The 9,317-nt window shown below is 42.9% G+C and overlaps 1 long non-coding RNA gene across 1 annotated transcript; it reads right to left on the reverse strand.

Annotated features, from left to right (window-relative positions):
• Positions 1-4,372: 4,372 nt before the first annotated feature.
• Positions 4,373-9,056, reverse strand: LOC146198944 (uncharacterized). The gene is made up of 3 exons (XR_014704739.1): positions 8,935-9,056; positions 7,735-7,783; positions 4,373-4,599 (listed from the first exon to the last, which is right to left on the reverse strand). It is a non-coding gene; the product is annotated as an uncharacterized LOC146198944 (long non-coding RNA).
• Between the last annotated feature and the right edge of the window lie 261 nt (positions 9,057-9,317).

Consider the following 9,317-nt stretch of genomic DNA (forward strand, 5'->3'; position numbering starts at 1 on the left):
GCTTTCCTTTGGCACCTGTCGAATTTGCCAATACCAGTAATTGCATTAGCAAAAGACTTAAGCCGTTATAATTTGATTGGCTCAAATGAGAGTGCGTTTTTGCGCACGACCAAGCGTGTTTAGGCGAACTGGACTAATTCGATTCAGCAATTTGTTTTAGTTTAAGCTAGCAAAGCAACTTGTTTTATAAGGTTTCCGTCATCGAGCCGTAATTCTTTTAAAATAAGCTTAAAAATAGCTGTTCGCCTTCATAACGGACATGGATTTACTTATCCTCTCTTAGTTTCATACAGAACCGGCTCCAGAAGAAAATTTATAATGAGGCAGTACATGAAGCAAGTCAATTTCTGTGGCTTAATATCCTAGGTATTTCATTTTAGCAATGTTATATCTTCAATGCTTAAGATAGTGATAACGAGGCAGATGCTTGATGAAGTTGTGTTTCGTCTGACAGGACGGGTAAGAGATCAAGAGGGCTGGAAGTAACGGAGGCACGGTAGCTTTGCCAAACCCTGTATCCTTATTGACGCTTCTAACACCACATCCAGCGCCACCTAACTAAATGAGAAAAGTTACCAAACAAAATTTTGCTGCACAGCTCTATCTCATTGCTAATGGCGTTCGATTAATGAAACCAAGATAGCGGGATCGAATCTCGACTTCGCAGTGGTAGTTTTTCGATGAAGGCGAAAAGGAAGGCGCCTGTTTGCTGTGCCATGCCAGTGCTTGGTAAAGAACCCCAGGTGGCCGAAATTTCCGGAGGCATCCACTGTGGCGCCTCTCATAATCGCAGTCGCTTTGGAACGTTAAACCTCACAACACAAACCCAACCATGCCCGAACTTCTAATGACCTAATTGAAGCCTTTAATCATACGTTCCCTTAATATACAGTTCTAAGTAGCAGATGTATACCCACAGTGGAATGAACCACCTTGAAGATGCTGCCAAGCAGGAGGTTCAGTGGATACGCAATCCTCATATTTCGAGTCCACATCAAACCGTTCTCGTAATTAATTCCATGTTCGGCACTGAACCTGTTTGCGCGGCCACCGACGGCCGCTATTCCAGCTCCAACGGATCCTACGATCCTGCGCCCATTCGCTATTGCGTCACTCCAGGTATTGGGTGTTATATTTCTCTTTTTTTAGTGAAATTTGCTTTTCTGGACTTTGTATAACTTCCCCGGGTGTAGAAATTGTGGTCATTATTCACCGATCGTCCTCTAAACAAATTGAATCTTTTTCCTGGCTCACATGAAGGGTCACCAATATTCCGCATCATTGTATTACATTGTTTTCTTGCACGCATCTCAGAATATGCTAATTTACTTGTGCTAATTGTTTTGTCATCGCCTTCGAATGCACGTAATGTAGGCTTCATACAGAGTTATCTAGCACAATAATGTTTGTCATACAGCGTATATGAGCGTCACATGCTGCCTGCGGAGAAGCGACGTCAATGAATGCACTTCTGAGTAAGCTTTGTGTATATGTGGACGTTCAAGAATCTGTCTCCCGATATATGGCCATCTTTGTGTAATTCGTAGTGAGCGATGTGTGTCAATAATGCTCGAGAATATAATTCTTTCTTGAACTTTCGCGTTGAAGCCACTTGTTGTCGCAGAGGATCGGACGAGCTGCGTGATTTTCTTGTGTGGAATGCATGCACTCATGGGGACAAAGGATCAAATGCGATGCGATGCGTGTATATACCTGCTAGGGCACATTTCGACTGCTTCATATATTCGAGATAGTTGTGAAACAGCGCATACCTCCCATATACAAAAACGTTGTAAAGGATGTTGTGTATGTTTTCATGCTTATTTATCGAGCTGGCGTGCTCAGCTATGGCAGTTCTGGTTGTTCTTCATCGATCGGTTCGGCTTGAGTTGAGAAGCGGAAATACTGTGTCCGGTATCAGTTCCATAAACGACGGCTTCGTCCAGATTGAGTTAGCCCGGACTCTGTCCGGTATAGGAGCACCAAATCGGATCGTCATGTCCGGTATGAGGTGCATACCGGAAATGGCCTGTCCGGTGTTAGCTTCATACCGTACCACTCCACTCTGATCGAGATTCATACCGGAGATGTCTGTTCCATTCGAGATTTATGTCGGTCCGCTATAAAGCTGTTTAAACTTCCTATAGGACGGGTCATATCGAAATGATATTTATGCCGTATTATACCGGACCGATAAAACCGGTTTGACCCAAAACAAGATTTTTTATTAGGGATGAGCGCCTCTGTGGCTCGACGCCCCTCACACGGAACACCCCATTTTCGACCCAGATTTTATGAGTGTAAAACTCATACTCGCACATAAACGCAGCGCAAGCATTACATAAGAACCGAAATAAATTATAGGAACCGTAGCCTGGTATCAGTGAGCTTATATTTCTTCAGTCTCATGAACCAGCGAGCAGGTGATGTCCCTGAGCATAGAGCCCCTATGCCTAGGCGCACGGCGCACGTCGCGCCTCTATATATATTCGATATTGACGTCGGCGACCATGTGTCTCGCCACGCAGGTGCTCACGCGTTAAGCTGCTTCCCACGTCAGTTGGCATTTGACCTTACCCTTTACAATTGATATAAACAGGGCACCCAAAGTTTCGGGCGAACGTGCAACTTGATTTCGAAGCTGTTTCACTGTAATCAGAAGCACAAGGTGGCCTTGGCTTTACCTCGCATAGTGAAGCTATCTCTTCAAAATCGGCAGACGACCCTTTAAAGATCAGTGGTGTCGACCCACTCTGATCATGACGCGGGTAATTGATCAAAGCGCTCAGATCCTCGTTTCATCTGCCACACCTTGCGTTTTCCCGCTAGCAGGCAAGGAGTGGTCGGGGGGGAGTGTATTCACTGGTATGTGTCTTAAGGGAAGCGGGATGTATGGCGGTAGTCCTTATTCCTGGACACTATTGGTCGTAGCCGCTGCTCGCTCCCGTTGAAGCAGAACGCTCAGATACTCCAGGTCCGAGTAGTCGCACAGAGTTGCCTTATGGCCTTCTCTCCTTCACTGCTTTATTCCATCAATGGCTAGATCCTTATTCACGAACATCGCTCGTTGCCTTTAGCTGCAAAAGAGTCCTCAATGGGGCAAAAGATGGTTTTACTTTAAATTGCATATGCAGTAGCGCCGTAATATGATAAATAACCTTTTAATGTTTTTACCGACAACAAGGTCACTGAGTGCGCCAATTTATTTAGTGCTGATAGTACTTCAGCGTATTTTAAGCGTATAATTACAGTATATCACTAGACAGCGAACTTCAATAATAAGGCCATCACTAGAATATGCGTGCACCGTCTGGGATCCCTACACTAAACGTAACATCGAGGCCCTTGAAATGATTCAACGCAAAACCGTCCGTTTTATTTTTTCTAAGTATCGTGTAACTGACCCACCAACGCCCCTCATGAGAACTCACGGTATTGAAACATTACAGCTGCGCCGGAAAATGCAAAGACTGAAACTACTTTTCTTACTAAAAAACCATAAACTGTCTATGAATGCAGACCCCTTCCTTAGACCTAACACTACGCGCAAAACACGAAATCATCCTGCACAATCATTAACCCCTTACAGTGCTAGGATTAACGCCTTTAAATACTCATTTTTTCCACGCACCATTGAGGAGTGGAACAGGTGTCCGCCAGACCTTTTAACCAGAGCTGATACTTTTGACTCATTTTCTTCACAGCATTTAATTTGAGAGCCATTTATTTCCACGTTTACTTTTTGTATTTTGCATCTGAGCCTTGTATTTATTGTTGTATTTTGTGTTACAACTTGTATTTACCATTTTTCAATTTTGCTGATCCTGTTCTTTTTGCATATATTATGTATTCGCCCCTCCTGCTTGGGCCTACTGTAGGCCTGCAGTATGTTCTAAATAAATAAATAAATAACTAGAGATACATATTGAACACGATGTTGTCGCTCACTAGGGAAGCGAATTTCGCGATCAAATGTAACTTGTAGGTCAGTAGCCGACTACACTGATGTAGACGTAAATAAAACGTTTGTCATCCTTAATAACGTTTCCTTTATGGAGACATCCGCGGCATTTTCGGTCATCTCCAAAGTACAATGCACGCAGTATATTGCGGGACGCACGGTCAGCGCCGCGCTTTGTTGCTTACTGCCACTGCCACAATGTACATCATAAGAAGCGGCGCTGCTCATCGATGCGTTGAGGGCCTACAAAGTCGAGAAAACATATTTATTATCAAAAGCTGTAGCACTTATATTGCGCTATGCACGGGAAATCAAGCCGACGATAAAAGGTCAAATATTAGCGCCTTCTTTCATGAAATCATGGCTAGATTTTGACAATCTGACAGGCTTCAGGGGACTTAATGTCTGCTGTTTTCCATTTCCGTCAAAGCCTTTTTATTCATCAAAAGTGACTTCGTACACTACCGCAAGGACGCATTCGATTAGCTTTATCAAGCGCTGTTCGTAGCGCCCAAGGTCCTGAAGGAATCCGGAATTGGCTTTGATGGATCAAGGCAATAACCATGGTCTGGGAAGTCGAATCTGCGATAGCAGCTGCAGTTACCACTGCACCCGCTTGGGCATTCGTTTGGCTGGCACTGGAAAAGAATTCCATTTGATTATTGAGCACGCAGATAAGCAAAACCTACTGTTAAGCCGTAAAAAAAACAAAAAAAAAACATATGGCAGATCCGAAATTGAAAGCAATTGTTATCTATACTCCTACCGTGTATCTAACGCGCATTATGATACGTAACCAAAGGATACTGACACCAAAGAAAACAATGGATGCGACTGTACCTTTGGATTTAAAAAACAATAAGAAGCAGCTAAAAACTTGACAGCTTTAGAATATATTGATGTGATTTACATTTTAAGTTCGAAGCCAAATGATTTAAAGTACTCGGTTGCAATCATCAAAATGTACTGCTTCGAATTTCTTCGATACAATGTTTCCCTCTGCGGAGGAAGATTGCACTCTCGAATATAACATGAATCAAGCTACCCGCACACCTGTAATGTGTACTGAAACTGGACTCTTCGCCACACATATTAAGCCGTTAATAGCTGGTGATATAACAAAAAAGGCAGCCAGAATTTCACGTTAACTGGAGGGTGAAAATAGTACATTTTCGTCATTGCGGTTCAAAATCCGGTTTATGAATTTGGGATAGTCGATTCAGTCGTGGCAATAGAAGAAAAAATCTAGTTGTTCTCTACATTGGCACAACTTGCTCTTTTTTTCCCGCAGAAAAGCATTTTGATGTGGCTTGGTTTCGTTTATAGGTTACGCTTCTTTAGCGACTCAGGCTTAAAGTGTGACGTAGTAATGGGCTTTTAACGTTTCCCCCTCCAGGGGCATCCTTGCATCCAGACATTGCACAGTGCACAGGCGCCTCGCTTTTTGCCTCCATAGTAAAGTGAAAGCGACTGTCGCGTCCTGGATTGGATTCTGTGTCCTTGAGTTCAGCAGTCGAGCGTGTTAAACAGTTTTTCACCGCTGTGGGGCACGGAAGTATTCTGGTGCATCACACTTGGAATTAAATCACAAATATTATCTCGTTTCGCAAGATATAGCAATACGTACATTAGCAATGCAGGTTTGGTCTATTTAAACATGATAAGAAGGCAGCAAGTGTGGATGTGGGTATGATCTGAGCTATTGTGAGAGCTTTGTTTCAAAGTAAGCTGCACAGTTATTGGAATAACGCATCCTCTTTTGTTAGTAGTACAACTTTTCAGATTAATACGATAATCAGAACAAATATGATGAATGCCTATACATATACCGAAACTTTCACCCACTTCAGTTCGCCCGTGTTTGATAGTGGAATGAGGCAGACTGACGGAGCATAACGTCTGCTTTATATCACAGGTAGAGATAATACAGTTCATACATGCATCTTTAAGACACCTAACTGATGTATACTGTCCAATATTCTTCGTATTGAAACCCTCTGCGTGTCCTCCAAACCTGATTAGTTGAGACAAACCTGGCTTCAGAAGTTCTCCAGGAGCGAAACATTTCGAGGAGGTTTAAGTACTGTTGGAGAGGAAGGGTGCATTCTCTTCCCCTGGCACTAATAATCAAAATTTCCTGCCATGTGTGAAAAGAAAAAAGTTACTACTAATAAAAGGGGTACCCCTGGAAGTTCATTTAGCGAGGTGTAGAAGAATCAGTGTCCTGCTAATTGCTCTACGTGCCTAAAAAATCGTTACGATGATAAGCCGCCGCCACCGCCGTAGACGGCAGTCAAATATAACACTGCGGAGATAAATTCTTCATCTTTAAAATATGATGCAACAGCGTTAATGGCTCCAGTTTGCCGGTTTTCATTGCGGTTCCTTGTTCGTGAACAAGTACCTTGCTTTAAAATAGGCAGAACGCTTAAGGCGCGCTATCGCGCGGCTTCTCTTATGGCGAAACTAAAATATTCTGCTAATTTTAGAGGGGAAGCTCTATTCTCCGAGCTGCAACTCCAGAGTTCTCCACGTGTCGGTGAATGACCTTGATCTCTTCACGATGCCCCACCTCGTCTACGTTTTCTTAACCCCTGAGTGGGGATAATGATATTGAGACGCAACGCTCAGACGCAGTGGAATGAAGATGAAGGTGTGGAACAGCGGAGGAACGCAGGCTGAATAGCCGACCGCACGCTGATAGTTCCGTGACGTCCCCAAACCCTGTAATAAAATTGTTTTTAACTATCTCTACTTTGTAGCAAGTATCTTTTCACGAGGCACCACCCCGGTTTGTTCGCCTTAAGCATCTGAGTGGGGATAAGTATGTTTTAAAACGAAACTCCCGAGTCCGTCATGGGTCTCCGAATGATTTTGAGAGCCTGGCAAGGTTAAATCAGGACTTGGTCGTTTTTATGGTGTCTTACGTATTTCGTGTGCAGCACTTTCACATACAAAAAAAAAAGAAAAAAGAACATCGGAGCGGAGCGATGCGAACCGGTCAGGTCCGAACACGGTTTTTTGAGTTCAGTAGCTGAGCGCGCCTTAACCACTAAGCCAATGCAATGGGGACTTTTTCTGGTTATAAACTCAGTTAAGTGTGGTTAACACTTCGCCATTTTCTTTATCTTATAGAATATTGGGATCCTTCGCCCTAAAAGCAGTTGCCCCAGATCAAACGAGTCGTAAAATGCACGCACATGACTTCGTATCAAAATTATGAAGCAACCGTTCTTTGTGCAGAGATATGGGTGGTGGCATTTTACCTTGGTTTTAATTTAGCATCTATCAATTAGTCAAGTTGAAGCTAGTGTCCGACTGGGACTTGTACTGATGAAATATGTACCTCCTATTTTGTGGCGTAAATTGTAGGTTTAGGTGTCCACTGAGAAGTGAGACATTTACTGCGCATTCCCTCCGCAAAATCCAACTCGATATAAAAAAACATCGTCCAGAATTAAATGTTGTTACAGGCAAACGACTAATGCATTGCGTTGCCCAAAAAGGGCAACGCAATTTCACTCCCACTTTCCTCCCTTCCCTTACTGTGCGGTTCAGGAGTCCATGGAGAAGTCTGACAGATACTGAACCTTTCCTTTCCTGAAAACCAATCTATTATTGTAACAAAAATGTAAAATATAAAAGGCGATAATAAAGAAGCTATCGCGAATATTTCTAAGTTAAAGCTAGAGCGTCCCCTGATTTATTCTACAATAATTTGATCGCAGAAAAGCCTCCCTTCTTTTTATATTGCTTTATGATAGCATACTCACTCTGTCAAGGCAACGACCGTGTTCTCTGTACTCCTGGCTCCACAACTCACTGAACATAAAGAGAGTAGAATGTTGGACACCATTGAATGTCTTTTACTGCATATTGCTCGTCATACCACACAGAGTAAGGTTTTCGTTGAAAGATCCTGGCCTCTATGGTGGTGCTTGTTTGTGTATAAGGCTGAGTTGTTTTTCTGTCAGGCAACTGCCCTGCAGCTACTCATCAATTTTAGTAAAAGCCGTCTACATAACGCACTTCTCTGATTTCTACTACCCAAATAATAGCTAGGCATTGTGATAGGCCCCCTGTATCTATTCTGTTCACTTGCTAATTGTGCTATCACAATTGGCACTGAGTATGAAAAAAAGCGGCAAAAATGGAAAAACAGAGCTTTTATAGGGCATAATCTTGCCTTCATTCCATCATTTCCAATTATAGCCCTTCCTCTGAACCCCAGCGTTTGTCGCAAGGCGTTAAACTTTGTACATAACCATGTATGATAATTTAAAGTCGAAAAAGCATGGCATCAGGACAGGCCATCTCGTAATGACACATCATCTTACATATATATATAAAGTCAAAATTTAGCGTCATATTGTTTTTATACATGGTATCCTAGAACATCACAACTACACATTACTTCCTTTCCTAGAGGACATTTCTTTTTTCCCAGACGACATTCATAATGTTTAGCAAACATATTTCTCAAGAACTTGAATTCTCTCAACCCGGTACACGTGAGCTCTACCGAATATTTTCGTAATGCGGAAAGCATAGGAGTCACATATAATAAACACGTATTTCACTTAGACAATTCTTGCAGGTGTTGCCATTCTCGTTTATTACCTACTAAATAATATGAACTCTTCGGTGCCAATAAAGAACTACCCCCCCCCCCCCTCTACTCTCAAATTCCCCGCTACTGTTTCGTGGCTTAGGTGAGTTCATCTTCCAATCAGTTGCGAATTAAAAGACCCCCACAATTTGAAGAGAAGGCTGCCTCGCCAGATCGGCCATTAAGCTCGGCCGCGACCCCTGTTACCACGAAAATAGCACATTTAGCTAGCAGAAACTATGAAATATGAAAACTAAAAAATGGCTCTATAGTTCCAAAAACATGCTACTCATCAAAAAGAGGACAGTCTTGTTTGTAAATGAACATTGATTGTACTGTGCGACATATAACATAGAATACTCACGTAGCAAGAACCCCAGACAAGCCCAGAAGCAAAAGAAGCTGCAGAGCACTCATGGCTGCCTTTAGAATCAAGAAATGTTTTCAGTCAGGCTGCCAAGAAACACGACCAGTGCTATTTCCGGCAGCGGGCGTGTTTATAATCGAAAGCAGAGCGGAAAACAATAAAATTGGTGAAGTGACGACCACGTGAGTTGCAGCCCTCCAATGTCTAACAATATCCGCCGAGTGTCGACTGCACGGTGTAGCTGCTAAAAAGAGATAAGAAGCTAAAAGTGGGCAACAAATTAGGGCATTGACGGATATCCTGCCGCCGCATTGAAAATCATCAGTTAGCGGTTTTCACTCGGTGCAATCAACCACTGCCTTTTATCGGTTACCACGCAG

Source organism: Amblyomma maculatum, chromosome 2 (genome assembly GCF_055883805.1).
Source record: "Amblyomma maculatum isolate TAMU_Amacu chromosome 2, ASM5588380v1, whole genome shotgun sequence".
Classification (NCBI taxonomy): domain Eukaryota; kingdom Metazoa; phylum Arthropoda; class Arachnida; order Ixodida; family Ixodidae; genus Amblyomma; species Amblyomma maculatum.